Here is a 17466-nt window from a genome sequence, read left to right on the forward strand (position 1 = left end):
TCTAGAATGATGTGTGCTAAGTTTCGGTCAAGATATATATATAGCTCCAATATATATATATATATATATATATATTTAATGTAAATTGTGCACTAAAGACCCAAAGTTGGTTCGATTGCCACACAATTTTGTAGAATGAACTGTAGTTAATATAAATTAATCTCTGGCAAGTCTCTTTGAAATTGGTTCAGATTTGGATATAGCTTCTACATATATATTTTGGTTCGATTTTACAGAAAATGTACACAAAATTGTGCACAACGTACTGAAGTTAATATAACCTAGCTTGTGGAAATTTTTGTAGAAATCGGTTCAGATTTGGATAGAGCTCCCATATATATGGTCCATGTTTTGGCGCATAGCCCCATATAAATATACCCACGATTGTGAATTACAAACTCCTCTTATACGTTTACTTATACCATTACGTTTTGGTATATTTCCTACATTACCATTCATTACCTAGAAAATTCCAGCAGTATTATATAGTCATTGCAAATAAATGTCAGCAGCCCTATGGTAGACATTTGAAGTAACATACAAATGTGTCCTTGTAAATTTTTGTCGGGATAGTATGGCTAAAACTTCTTACGAAATGGAGAAACGCGCGGGATCCTTATAAAGAGGCCCTAATAAGGATCCCGCGCGTTTCTCCATTTTGTAAGAAGTTTTAGCCATACTACCCAAAATTATTCGCTGTAGTATAATCTAAATTGAATCTGGTTTGAAAATACATTGAGCACAATATCGAAAAATATGTTTATTAAACTTAAATACAATACACAGATAGACAGAACAATTGAGTTACCCCGGAACATAGAATTGGACTCCGCAAAAGGCAAAATCATTTCGGAATAAATGTGTACTACTATAAAGGTACAGGTTTATCTATTTCATGATTTCAAAAGTATGGAACTGGAATTTGATATCTGTCAAACTAAGTTATTAAACCAATTTTTTTCTTTGCAGTTGAAAGTTCGAAATTGATGAAAACGGATCACTTAACTACCTCACAACGCATACAAATATACAAAACGTACTAAAAATAGTGATTCTGCCACAGTCACATATGAATGGACTTAAACCATTTTTCAAGGTTCCATTTTTAAAGCTTTGTGATTTATTTGTTTCAAAAATATTGTTAAGTGGTATTAATTCTGTTGTGGCTTTGTGCCTTTAAACATTGTAAAATATATAACACAATATCTTTTGTAAATTTTCAAGAAAATCAACATTTGTATCGAAATCTTAAATGGACTTAAACCACTTTCAAAATAAACGACACATATCGAGCTTGAAGAAATGATTATGGTTTACATAACTACGCAAACAATTGGCAATTTTAAGCAGCTGGGCCGATTACAAATGTTGTAAGGCCTCACATCATTGTATCGCTGAAAATATCGCGAAGATCCGATCAGTAGATTGAGATGATGAAAGCCAACATTTTATTGTTCTGGTATTTGTTCCATAACTTTTGAACTTTTGATATGAAATCTAAGAAGTCTGGATATTCGTATTTTCATTAATATGCCCCTTTAGCGTAAATATAAGAATTAAAATTACCGTTCCAGTAATAAATATCTCCCCTTTAAGGGAACCCCACCCATTCTCGATTTTAATTTTTAAGATTTTCAATGGGCTGGATTTAAAAAAGAAGAAAAATAATTTACAAAAAAATTTTGTTATTGTTTTGTTGTTGTTTTTTGTAATTAAAGAAAAGTCCTTATTTTTGATGGCGGGCATGATAACTCCTCACTGGATCATCGGAATCCGAAAATTCCAACGGTGTTAGAAAGAGTACATGTCTGGCTCTCGTATGAACTAGGATTATTGACTTCGCTCTAAAATTAACAAAATGGCGGACCTTTGAAAAAATATTTTTGAAAAATCGCCGAATTTTGACCAAAAACCAAGTTAAAAAATAAGGAAGATCTTCACCGATTGGCTTTATCCTAGTTCATACGATAGCTATACACTCACAGAGAAACGTGTAAAAATTTGAAATCGATTGGGTTATTAGTTTTTGAGTTATCGTGCCCGCCATTCGCAAAAGAGAAAAACGCGTTTAAAGTTTGAGAAGCCCTTTAGCCGTCACTTGATGCTGACACAATAAATCGGTTATATCTTCAAGAGTTCTTGAGATTTTCACTTGAAATTTTGTAGAGACATTCTTGTATTAGTGTAGAATCGAATTAAATCAAAAAAAATTTTGACCCCGAGAATGGGGGGGTCCCCTTAATATGACATTTTATTTGTGTTAATAGAGTAGTTGGTTAAAAAATTACAGCCAGTGCAAGACAATTCGAAAAACCCCATAAGGAAGGATACAAGTTTGACTGAGTCTATTATATAATACCCTACACCACGTTACACTACGCGAATGACCGTGTTTATGCAGTTAAGCCTTTAACTCTTGAGCACTTAAAAACCAACATTCGTCATGTTATAGCTCAGATATCGCCAAATATTTTTAATAGATCGCCTAATATTTTCAAGAGAATCAATGATTGCAACATTTCGCCTGGATGTCATGTAAATTATGCAGTGTTTCACACATAATGTCAACGTTCAAAATGTATAATAAAATAGTTTTTAGAATATTTTGTTATACCTAGTTATTGTAATTAATCTTCAATTTTATTGATAAAGTATTTTTGTTAATTCATATTTACAAAATATACTCTAAAATAAAATTTTCAAAAAATACCAACGTGTGAAAAAAATTATAACCTGGAGTGCCAGTTCTTTCAAAAGCCAATTTCTAAGCGTGAAGAACAATGAACTCTTTCAATAAACTTAATAAAAATGATTTACAAAAAATATCCATAATCGACAACCGGAATACTGTGAACAACCTTGGAAAAAAAGTTCACTATATTCGGACAGGCCTGTATCGCCAATTATCCTTGATTTATATAAAAACTAAATAAAATTTTGATATATTTGCCTTATTTAGTTTTTTACGTTCATTTAGAGTACCACACTGAACATACCCCTTTAAACTCCACTCTGGCGGAAATGTTTGATACTACAAATCAAATGTATTTTAGCAACGACAAGCACCTGTTGTCATTTACATATAGTACCGTCAGATGTCGCTTTGTGTAACATTGTTGCCAATTGAATTTTACATCCTTCATCATGAGGTAGAGTGTAGTTTTGTCATTTCATTCGAATGCTCCATTAAATAATTATGTAAAATTCCATGTCCGTTTAGCCATATTCGTTTGTTTGTCCGTATAAATCGCATAGATAACTGATGACATATTGAGTTTTTTGAGGTTGGCATATTCATGCTGGAAATTATCAATATGGATCATGGTTTGTCATAACCCCCATATAAATCTTCAGGCCCTATTCGGTATTTTAAAGTTTTTAGTGGTATTCATAGGGAAGGGTTTATGGCCAACGAATAAGCATGACTATTTCAGTCAATATTTAGCGGGTCGATGGACCCACACTTTTGTGTGAAAAATTATAAAATTAGCATTCTATGGCGTATAAATTTACTCCTGAGGGACATATACTTGAGAAGTTGATAGTATATCCAAGGGGGGTATACACGGATGTGAGAGTTATATAAAATATCTGTGGGTGTTGACGAATTTTAATATTATTTAGTATTACCATTACCACACATGAGGGCGTACGTGCCTCATCGCTGTGAAATTTTACATTAATTTCCGGTTAAAGTCAAGGACGACGTCCATAATTTTCGGTGATGATCCGATGGTATTCAGGGGATGAAATGGACCGAACACATTATTTTTGGGTTTCTAGTCGCTCTAGAGACTACAATTATAAACCCAAAAATAATAACCCTCGTTTAGTACGGGGTAGGGGATCTTGCCATCTAATTAGAATGACTGTTTTAATAATGACAGTTTTGATAATGATCAATCAATATTTAGCAGGTCAAATAAACCCAGAACTTTGTGTGAAAAATAACAAAATTTCAATTTTATAGGGTAAATGTTCACTCACGACATTCATGCAGGCTCTATTCCATGTTCAGTATTTTGATGACACTAGCCAATATTTCCAAACGAATTATAATTTGGCATTCCGGGTTCATGGTGTTAAATATAACGGCACTATCTCTTTTTCGAAATGTTGAAGGTTTTAGACTTATTTTACAACCGAAGTGGCTATAGGTTGATATTCAACACAGGTTTATGTTTTTACATATCCCCCATATGCAGGTCTTCGTCCCTTTTCTAATCGAATGTGGCTGCAATATTGCATAATATTTTATATTCATTAAGGTCACAAAAATATATTACTTCATTACTGTTAATGTATTGCGTAAATATTAAATGTTTTGCATATTAAAAAAAATAATCTGTATTTCAAATCAAGTCTTCTATTTTTAGATTTTTTTAGTTATGCGATTAGTATTTACTTCAGATTTATGCAAAGACATAACAACGTGTATTTGATTTTTCAGATACTTTTTTACTCGACGTGGGGCACAAAAACTTCTTTCAGCTGATGCTGTTGTTACCGGTATACCTATTAAAATTTGTAACAATATATTTATATTTCAAAATAGATTTTCCTCACATACTTAAATCGGATTAGATGGTTTTTCGCTTTTCACATAGTGATCCACAGATCCACTTTTAGATATTTTTCATCAAATTGTATGATTTCTTTAAAGTCTATAATTCTCGATAATGCTTTAACAATAATAGAAAATTCGTTTCCTGAATTTACTCTAGTGTGAACTTGGAGTAATTGTAATATTTAATAAAGAAATAAATGCATGAATGACGATAAATTGAATTACTTAAAGTACAGTCGACTCCAATAATAGTTTAAAAATACATACAAATTTCCGACATTCATATTTTCGTTGTCTACTGTAGTTACTGTCAGAAAACATTAAAAAAAGCAAAAATCCTGGAGTACTCGAATATTACTACGCCCGAGCAGGGACTTGAACCCTGGACCCTTGGATTAAAAGTCCAATGCTCTACCGACTGAGCTACCCGGGCATCTGAAAGTCCTTTGTCTTTAATGTATCCTGACGAGCATTTTACTACGAAAATCTAATATTTAAGGGATGTAAATTTGTTTGTGCCGATCAATTCAGAAGTTATGGTTGAAATTCTTCTATACCTGAATTTTTAAAAATATAACATTATATGCTTAAACTCAACATGTTATTTAATGTTGCTAACATAACAAAAAATAAATAAAAATACTGTGTGTACATTCCCAACATATTCGTTAAGAAGAACAAACTAAAATGTGCAAACATACACAAGCACAAATTGGCGATTCTCTTAAAATTAACAGAGGGTATTTTTCGCTGTTAGCAACGCACTGCCTTTCGTATAACTGATCATCCTTGTTTTATTAAAAGTCGCCGCATTTACAGTTCGTGTGTTTTATTTTTAGTACTCGTTGAATAATACAACAACTTGTTGTACATGCACATTTCACAGCGTGTGTGTTTATGCTCGCTTTATTTTGGGAACGAGTGTTTTACAACCCTTATTATTTTTAGATCTTATCGTGAGTGTGTGTGTGTCATTGCACTCAAACACAGGAAACTCAAAATTTGCCACGGCAATGACAGTTGCCCGGGTAGCTCAGTCGGTAGAGCATTGGACTTTTAATCCAAGGGTCCAGGGTTCAAGTCCCTGCTCGGGCGTAGTAATATTCGAGATCTCCGGATTTTTTGTTGTTTTTATAATATATTTTATCTCCTCTATTTTTTAATATGGAGACTATCCGAAGAATATAAAACTAAAAGTAAAATAATACAAGCTAGGTTGTTTGTTACAAAATCACTCAACGTTTAAATAAAACAAACGTTTAAAATATGAAAAAAGTTTTACGATTTTTTGTTGCACTGAAATATAGCTTCGAAATAAAAAATATTTAAAATTTCAGGTTTCACTCACTCTGATTTTTTGAAGTACCTTGTAGTACTATTCAGTGTGTACTGAATGACATAATTATGGACGTTTGTCGACAACTACAAATTTGCATTTGATTATAATTTCCTTAATAGGGGAGAACACTTTTTCCTTTCAAGCTTTTAACTAATAGGTACAATTGTAACCTTTACATTGAATATAGGCATTTCCGGAAAAAGGTAAACCAAAGTCGAAGAATTAGTTTCTTTAATTGTGCTTAAATACGTGAAGTAACGGCAAAAATACAAAGAAAGACCACATTTGTAATTTGTTCTTCTTGTTCTTAGCATAAATACTAATTTAATGTCTATAAATGCAGACACTGCAGAAATAAAAACTGCAAAATCAAAAATGTCGCATGAGTTACGTCGCGTCAGTGACCGAGAAAAATCCTTCGCAAATAAAGGATATGCCAAATTTTGAAAATGCAATAATTTGAAACCGCTCTTTTGTGGCTTTTATCTCGAAAGATAAAAACCAGGGACCCTCAAATTCTACAAAAATATGGGGGAATTGTAAAAAAATATAATTGTTTTTGATTTATTTATATGACATTTCAATTAATTCAAAAAATTAAAATGTATTTAAAAACCAGTAAGGAAAGTAGTAAAGTCGGACTGGGCTGACTATATGATACCCTTCACCACTTTGGGTATATTGTACATTTGTATCTTTACAATTGTATGCCAATGTTCCCTCGAAGGAACATACTCCTGTCTTTCTGAAACGTATGATAAATTTAATTTCATTCGGGCAGATTTAGAGTCGTCTGCGTAGCATGGGACAAATTTATTGTAGCAAAATTGATACATGTTATTCCACACGCCGCACTGTTAAAGAATTGATCTTTTAATCGAAATACATATGGAAGCCATGGCGGAATCTGCATACATTTCAACAAAACATAATAACGTCATTCAGGACGAACCCTATTGAAATTGGGAAAAATCAGTTCATATTTAGATGTAGTTCCCATATACAGTGAGCAGCAAAAATCATGGTACCCCATACAAATAAAAAATATTCAGTAATTACTAAAAAAATAATTTACAAAATTTAAAACAATTATTTTTATTTTATGTATTCACTCCTATACTACAACAATGGAATGTAATATTTAATTTATTTGTTCCAATAAACCATAAAAAAAGAGATCGTGTCAACTCCAAATTTTTGCACAGCATAAGTCATGGTACCCCTGGTCAGAGCTGATATTACACATCATTTATGGGATAAAATCGTTTAGTAAAATAGGTGACAACTATTTACAGTTTTTTTTTTTCAAATTCTCTTTTAAAACAATAACGGTACTTTCCACATTTCCAAAAGCATTTGCTTAGTGCAACAAGTGAAAGCAAGTACTTCTTTAAAATGCCTAGAAAAGAACTAATTATTGAAAAGCGAAAAATAATAATTAATAACCATGAAATGGGAAAATCCTATTTCGAAGTAGGTAAAATGATAAAAAGAACCAAAAAAGTGGTTAATCGATCCAAAAAAGAAAATATAATTGAAAATAAATCGCGATCAGGTCGTCCCAGGAAGCTCAGCATCAGAGAAGATCGAAAAATTGAATATATTAATAAAAAAGATCCATTTACCAGCGCTCCTACAATCGCTGCAGACTTGAAAGAATCGTTTGGGTGCATCAAAAAGGGTGGATTCAATGCTCGGATTGTGGATTTAATGCTCGCAAAAAACACTTGTTAACAAAACAAACAGAAAGAAGCGTGCAAATGATTATAAAAACAAGACAAATGAGTTCTGGGAAAAGGTTATTGTGGAAAGAAGGCGAAGAGCTCAATCCAAAGAATACTCGGAAAACACGAAATTTAGCACACCTCATTCTAGGCTTAATTCAGTACGTTGTGCCAAATTTCGTGCAAATCGAAAGATATTTAGGGATTTTGGTGCACCATTTATCTTAAATCGGACGAAAATATATATGGGAGCTATATCTAAATCTGACTTAGAAAGTGATTCTATGCATATTCTCAAAAGGACCACGTGTCTATCTCGTTTCCTTTTGCCTGTTACAAACATATGCACAAAGACATAATACCCTGTACTACAGTGTGGTTAAGGGTATAAAAACAATATTCTCAGAAAAATGGAAAACATAAATTAAAAATGAATATATATATATATATATATATATAGGTTCATACTATAGTAATTAGGAAGAGAATTATTTTTATATGTGATTCACGCAAATATGTTAAAATTTTGGTGTAAAACAAGAAACAAAATGTTTGTAAAAATAAACTCCGATGACCTGAATCAAGAATAGTGTTGTACGAACGGGTTTATTCATTGTGAGACCGAACAATGTTATTCAAATTCCCTTCAGAACATGGCATAAGGCTTACTACATTTACACTGAAAAATTACAATATTTGTTTAACTTGTTACAAATTGTATTAAAATAATATTTAAAGATTAACTGTGTTATAAAGTCACTTCGTGTTTCATTGTTAATCGTTGAGAGACATCGCAATGTGAATATACAGGTGTATACATATATTTTATGTTTGAAAATAAAACCAAATAATAAAATAAATCAAATATATTATTTGATTCCTTGATATTCTTCAAGAAAAAATCAAGTTCTTGGAAATAAACTTAAAATGAAGTGAAATATTAGAATAAGCATAAATGAAGTGCCTTAACATCACAAAAGCCAACCGCTTTTAACAAATTATATACAGTATTTTTCGGTTAATTGACCCTACGGTTAATTGGTTTCCACGCTTAATTGAACCACATGATGGGGCAAAAATATTTCATAGTAAAATACATGTAAATTTTCTCGGATAATTAAACCCTGTTAATTGATTTTCCCGCTTAATTGGTTCAAAATTCATGTCATCAAAAATAAATTTCCTTTATTTTTCACCGGTTAACTGCATAATAATAATTGAAAAATAATCTGTCATTTTTTACATACATATTTGACATAATTTGTGAAAAAGACGAGGTGGCATCTCTACTAATTCAAACCATATGTTTACGGCTAAGGAAAAATTGCGAGAATGCGTAATTTGTATTTGACATTGGATTTTTTTTAAATCATTAGTAGTTCCAATTATACGTGATTACTGTAATTGAACAAACTATTCAATTAAGCGGGTTCGGATAATTGGTTCCTCGGTTAATTGAACAAATATTTGTGCAAATTTTGATGTGCAATTAACCGAAAAATACTGTATTAGTTTGCAAAAATTTTTTAAACCGGAAACTTTGTATTCCTGTTGTCATGGATTGTCCGCATGTCCCATCTACGAACGACATCTCTATTATAATAGAAAAGGACTTTGCAGCTTAAATGTTATGCTGGTAAGAATATATATGGACCCAACATTACTCATAATAACTCCTTATAGGTCTGCGATCACGATTCAAAAATTCTCTATGTTTATGCTTCCCATCCTGGTGCTTGTCACGATGCGTTTATATGGAATGCAAGCGAGTTAAGATCCCATTTAGAGCAAGGATATTTGAGGGGTGAACGGAATTGCTGGCATCTTGGTAAATTAACATAACAATAATTGACTAAGAACAATATATATTGCATTACAGGAGATGCTGGATATCCCTTGGAGCCTTGGTTGATTATACTTCACAGATATAAATTTAGTTTAATGCAATCCATTCGAAATGCATAAATGGTGTTATGGTGTTCAAAACTACAAAAAAAAACAGCTAATATCGCAAATGTTTGTTGTGCTTTGCATAACATTTGCCTTCATTTTAAGTGCAATAACAATTCAGATGCCATCGTTATTCCAAATAACACAGGTATTCATGAGGATTATGTGACATCAAAGTATCCGCAATAATATAGGAAATACATTATAGGACAAAATGCGTATTACTAGTTACTGAATTTATTAAATATATATTAAAAATAAAAAATCACAGGTTATTTATTTCATTAGCTAGTTGTACTGGTGCCCCAAGAGTTGTCTTCTACTTCATTCATTCTTAAACGCTGCATTATTGCATTATTAGGCTTCTTCTTCTTTAGTTCTTCAATGGCACGATATATTCGTTTTTGACTTTGTTCATAGCTTTTAACATGCTATTCTGAAGAAACAGAACTTCACCCTTGAGTACGACGTTGATGGTGGCGGGTTTTTGGTATATTTTTTTTTTCTTCAAAAAACTCCTTCATAGCTAGTAAGTCCTGATTTGGCCTTCCTCCTGTTCCATTTGTCATCTTGTAATTTTGAGCTGCCTTGAGATCACACCAAACCTAATAAGTTATAATGTGTAACATTTATTGAATTTTAAACATAAATGTATATCGTTAGCTAAAATGCAAAAAGACGTAACTAACAAAAGCATAATTGTGTAGGAGAAGCAAAACTGTTTAATGGCAGTCATAACAATTAAGTAAAAACGTGATTTTTTTTTTGTTCAGAATAAGTCGGGAAGAGCGAGTAAATTCATGGGGAACTGACATCCAGAAAAAGGCCGACGTTGAATGTATAGCGGGCTTAAGCAATTTTGCAACATTATATTCCAACCAATCCCTCACAAAGATGGTAGTGTGTTTCAGGTCGTTATCTTCTTGGGAGGGGTTTGAATTTTAAAGATATAGTGAGGAATGACATGCTGAACTGAAAAAAATGTTTGCGGGTCGGAAAACATTTTTATAGTTTGACATTAAAAATATGTAAAATGAATAGGTGATCATAGGAAAATACTGATGTTATGATGGGACTTTGAAAAAGACGCGATAAAAAGATGTTTTAAATACCGACTAGTGGGGTTATATGGGCTATACTAACGGGGATCGATATTGATAATTTGCGGTAATGAGAAAAATATCAAATCACAGCCAATTTGGTATAAAAGCGTGCCCAAAAAAGAAATGTTAATAAATCTACGTAAATACTCCTTTTCAATTGTCCATATATACTCCCGCACCCTGGATAATTTTTACAACATATTATATAAAAAATATTCGAGATGTAGTTAAGAAAAGTAAGTACAAGTCAGCAACGTTCATAGCAACGCAACAAAATCTCCACTTGACGTACCTATTAATTGGAATTCAACCAATGTCACTTTGACCAGCCTAAAGAAAAACAAGGAGTTTTATATGAATCTTGCTGAGGCCCACGTTGAAATGAATATTGGAGATTCATTGACCAATTTATTGGAGGATTCCATACTCTACTCATTTAAAAAAATTGCAAGAGGAACAACTAGTAATAGGTAATAGTACAGGCAGATGAACTTTATTTTGTATATGCATATATCTCTTAATAAACAAACCATATAGGTGTATTTTCACAAGTTGGTTAGAAGCGAAAATTAATGTGAGTAAATTGGAGAATAAACAATTTTCTAATGATACTATAAATTGTATGGAAAAACGTACGTTTTGATCTGCAGTGTATATTGATCAAAGATTTAACTTTGTTGGTTCAGCTTTCTTTACGAATGAACAGCGTAAATGCATACTGTCAATTTTGGAATATCATTATTTCTTTATATTTATCTTCATTTTGAAATATCGTTGGTTCAATCTACCCCGAAGCAGGAAACTAGCATCAGTGTTGGACATGTTTATTAAGTCAAATGCCGAATGTACAAAGAACCATCTGGTGAACTAATTACATCACTGAACATAAAGAAAAAGATAAGATGGTAAAAGATTTTATTAATTTTAAATTTTGTTAGTGGAAAATATTTTTTGTAGATACATTTTATCGTGGTGGGAGAGATGCAGTACCGACATATTACAAGGGTGGTTCAAAAAAACAAAAACAACATTTGACGAGCCACAACTATATGAACTAGTTCAAGTTTTACTTGGTGTCCCGGCTGCACAAGTCTCCGTAGAAAGAGGATTCAGCGCGCTGGCATTAATTAGTGGCAGCAAAACGAACCATCCTCAGCAATATTTTTATACCTAAATTAACTAATGAACTACTACTTCTTTTGAGATTTTTATGTTAATTAAACCCCGCCGTTGAATTCCTGTTTTTTTTATAAATATGAAATTTAAAAATAAAACAACGAAATGTTTTTTTTTGTACATCACAAGTGTAAACAAAATAATAAATATTTTTGTTTTGTTTTTGTACATGATCTATTTTAGTTTTATAATTTTTTTAGTTTAATATTTATTTTGTACATTTTAATCAGGTGTATTATTGAGAAAAAATTATTTTATGATTTTTGGCTTTGGGGTATATTTTTGTTTCGATTCTTGCCTATTTTTTGCGAATTGGAAAAAAAGATTTAGTGCTTTTTATATATTCATCCTCGCACAATCCAATAGAAATTACAGCATCTATAATATTTGAAAAGCAAATGTAAATAAGGAACACGTGTAAACTACATGTTATTGTTTTTGCTGAACTGAGGCTGTACGCTTTTTTCTCCTCTGTCCGTAGTTTCCGCCAACAGTTTTTCGTGAAATTTGGAGTTTTGGCGACCGTTAACAGCTCTATATTTTTATAAGGGATTTCAGTCATAAAAAACTCAACAAGTGATCTCCTTCTTCAATTCCTTCACTTCATTACGCAACATTGATATCAAATATTCTGGCCAATGGCTTTACCATCTTGATTGCTTATTGATGACACGCGGTTGTTATTATCAACTTTATATCAGTCTTATCAACATTCCCAGCCTATTTTCAATTTTAACGCATGATCTATATTGCAAACAATCGCTGGTTAGGTGAGTGAGACAATGAAAATTGTACGTTTAATAAAGCATCAGCTAACTTATCCTTTGATGTACATTGTTCAGTGCTTAATAAAATTCTAATAGCCAGACTCAATTGCTGAAAATGCAAATATCGCTGGTCATTAAAAACTCCAAAAGAAATGTTCGCAACTCAGTAGCTTTATACCGATCAATCTCATTGAGATCTCTTGTACTTCTTCTAAATTCACGGGGAGGTTGTCCTTTTAAACACAAGAGATGCTCGTTTAATATTGAAATTTTGTCCTTTATAAGGCAAGATGTTGTATTTCTCTTTTTTATCCATGAAGTCATTAAAGTTTTGACAACACCCAGGCAAACCGCATGCATATAATACATGGGAAACGATGCTATTAGGTCTATTGGCAAGTCTTCTATAGCCATGTGATTATGTATTTTCTGATGATTTTTATCTAAGCGTTTTGTACAATTTTCATCAGTGCTTAATGTGTTCTCTTCATATTGGAACACCATGCGGTTGTTTATATGGTCACCCTTCTGATTGCATTTGCGGCAACAACTATATCCATTACGACTTTTTCATCCCACAAATAGTGACCTTGCCGCCGCATCACATGTGATAGCTCTACAGTTAACTTTATATGTCTTATTATCAAACGAAAAATGTTCTTTCATAACTTCGGTTAATTCTTTGATTAAGGGACCTAAAAATTCACTAACATCTTTTGGCTTACTGTTCCCACTATAAATACCAACTACATGCACAAAATCAGTGACATCGACATTAATAAGAACGAGCCAGGCCTGTGCTACTGAACTTTTTCCTCCTTGTGTTGGTACTATCTGTGCATCGCGTAAAAAAGGAAACAAAATGTTCTTAAAATATTCATCAAATCATTTGTAGCGCTGGTTGTTACTGTGTGTTTGTTAGCCCAAGCTGCAATTTCACTCTTTATATCAGCTGAATCTATAAATTCGGCATTGTCGTCCGAACTGGAAAACTCTATTTTATTTAAACTGTCATCACTCGAATAAGAACCACTTTCACTGGCGCCGACTACATCTTCGTTGGAATCGTCTTCTTTACGTTTTTTAGCATTTAACAACAATTCAACAATTTCTTTTGATTCTTTACGAACACTATGTTTTAATTTGTACGGCATATTTAAAATATGACTTAATACGTACCTGTGTCAATTATATAATATAATAATTATTCAATTAAGTTGACTTTTATTTTTACGTTCACTTTTTATTGGGCACTTTTTAATCTTCACTCTTCAAATAAAACTCGGAGAATGAAGTAAATCAGAATATTGCAAAACACTCCTGTTAAAATAACGGGATATGTACCATACACAAAAACATTTGTAAAACTGTTGCGAGCACTGTTCGTTTGCAAACACATTTGCGAAATTTTTGTTCGCACGAAATGTATAACAAGTGTTATTGCAAAAACAGTTACAATGCTAAGCGTTTTCAAAACACTGCTTGGCAAAGACATTTGTAAAACTATTGCGAGCATAATACTTTTCCAATCACATTTGCCAAATTTGTATTCCGACGAAATGTATTGCAAGTGCTATTGCAAATACAATTTCTATTTCTAAGCTAAGCTTATTTTTCTATTCACTTAGTCTTATTTAGATTAGGTGAGTTTACTTGCGGCAATTCTTATCGTTCTCTTTTAAACTTTCTTCATGCGTCGGTATCGTTCGGTATTTAAAATGTTATTTATTTATTATTATTTTTTTTTTTTTTTGACATTTTGTGACTACTGGATTGGTATTTCAAATTACTGGCACTACAAACAAAATACACAAAACGAATTGCCGGTACGAGCAATTTTATTCAATTTCTATTCCCCTTGCCCCTCTCTTCGCAAAGCAAAGACTTGCCACAAGTAAACTCGCCTAATCTAAATTGGGACTTAGGGTGGGTGAATGAAATGGATTATTGGATCTATTTCGAACATTTTGACTCTCACTCTTTTTCTTCAGCAAGGAGTACACGCGAGTACTCCCAAACAAAATAATAGAGTGGAGAGTATACTTCTCAAAAAACTCGTACCCACGTACTCTCACTCTGGAGTATTTTTCACTCGCGAGTAAAATCAACCAAATCGGAGCTCTGATCTCAAGCAACTGCAATAGTCATTAACCCCACCGCTGTGTTTCCCATTAAATAAAATTGAATTTAAAAAAATAATTGTTTATTAATTTCCTTTTTGTTTTTTATTTTATTTCTTCTCTTTTTTTTGTAACATATGTATGTTTTTGTTCGTTTATTATTATAATAAGGATTTGTTATAGTTGATAACATATTGCGAAACTATATTTAAAATGTTTATATATATATTTCTTTTTTGTTTTGTTTACTAATTTATTTACTATATAATTAAATTAAGTGTAAATGGGTTTTGTGATGAGTTCGATTTCTTTTTTTATTCAATTTGGATACATTTACAATAATCGTGATAATGTTGTTGTTTGTTTACATTTCTCATTCTTCGCTCTTTCTTTCATTCTTTTGTTTTTTATGAAATTTGTATTAAAAAATTATTTTTAATTTTACATGGAATGCAGCAGCTTAATTTTTGCTATATGTTTGTATATGTACTTTGTTCTCATTTGTTTGTTTTAAAAAAACAAAATGTGTATGAGTAAGAAGAAGAAGAGGAAATTAAACAATGATTTTTTTTTAAATTTTTTTATTATGTATATTTGTTTTTTTTTTTATTTTATTAGAAATATATGTTATGTATAAATTGTTCTTATGGTGCCTTATAACTTAAAAGCGAGTGGGAGATGCCCATAATGTTTCTTTTTTTTGTAAATTATAAATAAAAATTAATTATGTTTTAATTAGAAATTAAGAAAACAATAAATTTGTGCTAAAATATTTACTAGTTTAATATTTGTTCGTTTTGTTTTCGATTGATGTTTTTTGTTGTAATAACTAAAATTTAATTTTATCCACATTTTTTTTAAGAAACACATAGTATTTGTAAATGATGCACTAACCTTATTGCATATAAATATTACATTATAAATAATAATAGTTATTAATCTAATTTTCTTTTCATTTTAGGAGAGTTCTAACTATAAAGTGTTTGTATTTATTTTTTTGTTGTTTTTTATTATATACTAAGTGTCTCGTTGAGAATATGTGTGTTTTTATACTAACGGTAACAAAATTTTGTTTTCTTATAGACAGCTGGGACATGAAATTTGAGTATATAATTTCGGTGTAACTAAATTAAACATTTGTATATACTTAATTTAAATATACTTAAATGTATAATTTGTGTTACCATTTTTTGTTCTTATAACTTAAAAATTTAAACAACTTTTTTAACCTGATATTCTTGTTTTTTTTTTTGTTTCCTTTTCATATTTTTTACTATATATACTACTTAAAATTATTGAAATAAAAATTATTTTATTAACATTTTTACAAATTTGTATTATATTTATATGTTTTGTAATGGAGTATTTTGAATCTATTGCAAATCAATTTATTTTTCTTATAAAATAAAATCATAAATTTATCACTATTTGTATGTTTTTGTTGTTGTTGTTTTGTCTAAAAACACAAACATGTAATATTGCATTTAAATGAAAAAAGAAAATGTTTTATTTTACTAATTATTAACATAAAGGGAAAACATCCTAAAGACAATCGGCCCTGTGTTTCCGAATTTGTTTTATTTTTGTTATGTTTATTTTTTGGATGGTATTCAATAACTATTATTTACGCTAATATTATTTTTTTTAATATGAATGCAAAATAAATTTTAATTTGATGTAAAGCATTGAGTGGCAAATTTAAATAAATTACAACAATAAAATAATTCCAAATGTTAATAATAAAATCACTTAAATAATCTTTAATAATGAGAATTATTTAAAAGATAAACATGATTGATATTTACAAAAAAATATTAATTTTGAAAACGAGAAAATGTATTTATTTGTTTTGTTATTAATAAATAATTTTATAAATTGGACTTTAAGTACACAAAAGCTTGAAAATATTTTTAATAAATAAAACGAAATAGAGATGCTGATTTGAGAACGTTAAGAAATTTTGAAAGTAATAAAAATTTAATTTTATAATCATAAGCGATATAGATAGCTACTAGACCCGCCTTAACTCCAGGGGTCGTCTTTATCGACCATGCGTCTGTCTGTAAGACAATAGTTTTCACATAAATTATTGGCAAGACGAATTACCCGACACTCAATTTTTTTCGAAAATTCGATTCGAATATCTACTCAAAATAATGGAAATTATTATATATTTCAGTATGAAGAGGCTAGCCCAGTATTTAGGCACCAGATCAAACCCGGAGATTCAATAATGAAGTAACTTTGTCGAGGTTCAACCGCTATGTCATAACAGAGAGCGAAACATGTTGAATATATATTTTTAACTCTGATAAAATATGAGGGTTTTATTTTCAGGTCCTTGACCTCAGCCCAAGAATATCAGCCACTGTAAGCTTTTACAACATTCCGAGCTAACGCTTGCATATGGAAATATGGATATTTCGCAGAAAAACGCAGTAGAGACAGAGTTAGAAACCACACCATCGGACTTAATATTAAATCGATAATCTATGATGGTCATGTCGGGAAAATACCTCTCAAGAGATTATTAAAACAAGTTTCGGAAGCTAGAACTAGTTCTGATGGTTACTGTTACCAAAAAAAGACATGCGTCCTTTGCGCTCAAATGGGGAAACTGTGACACATGAATATCGAATTGATGATGGGGATGACCGTAGGGACCCTTTTTGCAATGTCATGCGACGATTTTGGAACTTAATTTTAATTTGCCGTTCAGT

General features: G+C 31.1%; 2 non-coding genes across 2 annotated transcripts; one reads left to right on the forward strand and one right to left on the reverse strand.

Moving 5' to 3' along the window:
* Window positions 1-4927: 4927 nt before the first annotated feature.
* Trnak-uuu (transfer RNA lysine (anticodon UUU)) lies at window positions 4928-5000 on the reverse strand. The gene has a single exon. It is a non-coding gene; the product is annotated as a tRNA-Lys (tRNA).
* A 589-nt stretch (window positions 5001-5589) lies between these two features.
* Trnak-uuu (transfer RNA lysine (anticodon UUU)) lies at window positions 5590-5662 on the forward strand. The gene has a single exon. It is a non-coding gene; the product is annotated as a tRNA-Lys (tRNA).
* The last annotated feature ends 11804 nt before the right edge of the window (window positions 5663-17466 follow it).

Source organism: Musca vetustissima, unplaced genomic scaffold (genome assembly GCF_032173495.1).
Source record: "Musca vetustissima isolate MV318-11 ecotype Yass unplaced genomic scaffold, APGP_CSIRO_Mvet_v1 utg96841, whole genome shotgun sequence".
NCBI classification, from domain to species: Eukaryota; Metazoa; Arthropoda; class Insecta; order Diptera; family Muscidae; genus Musca; species Musca vetustissima.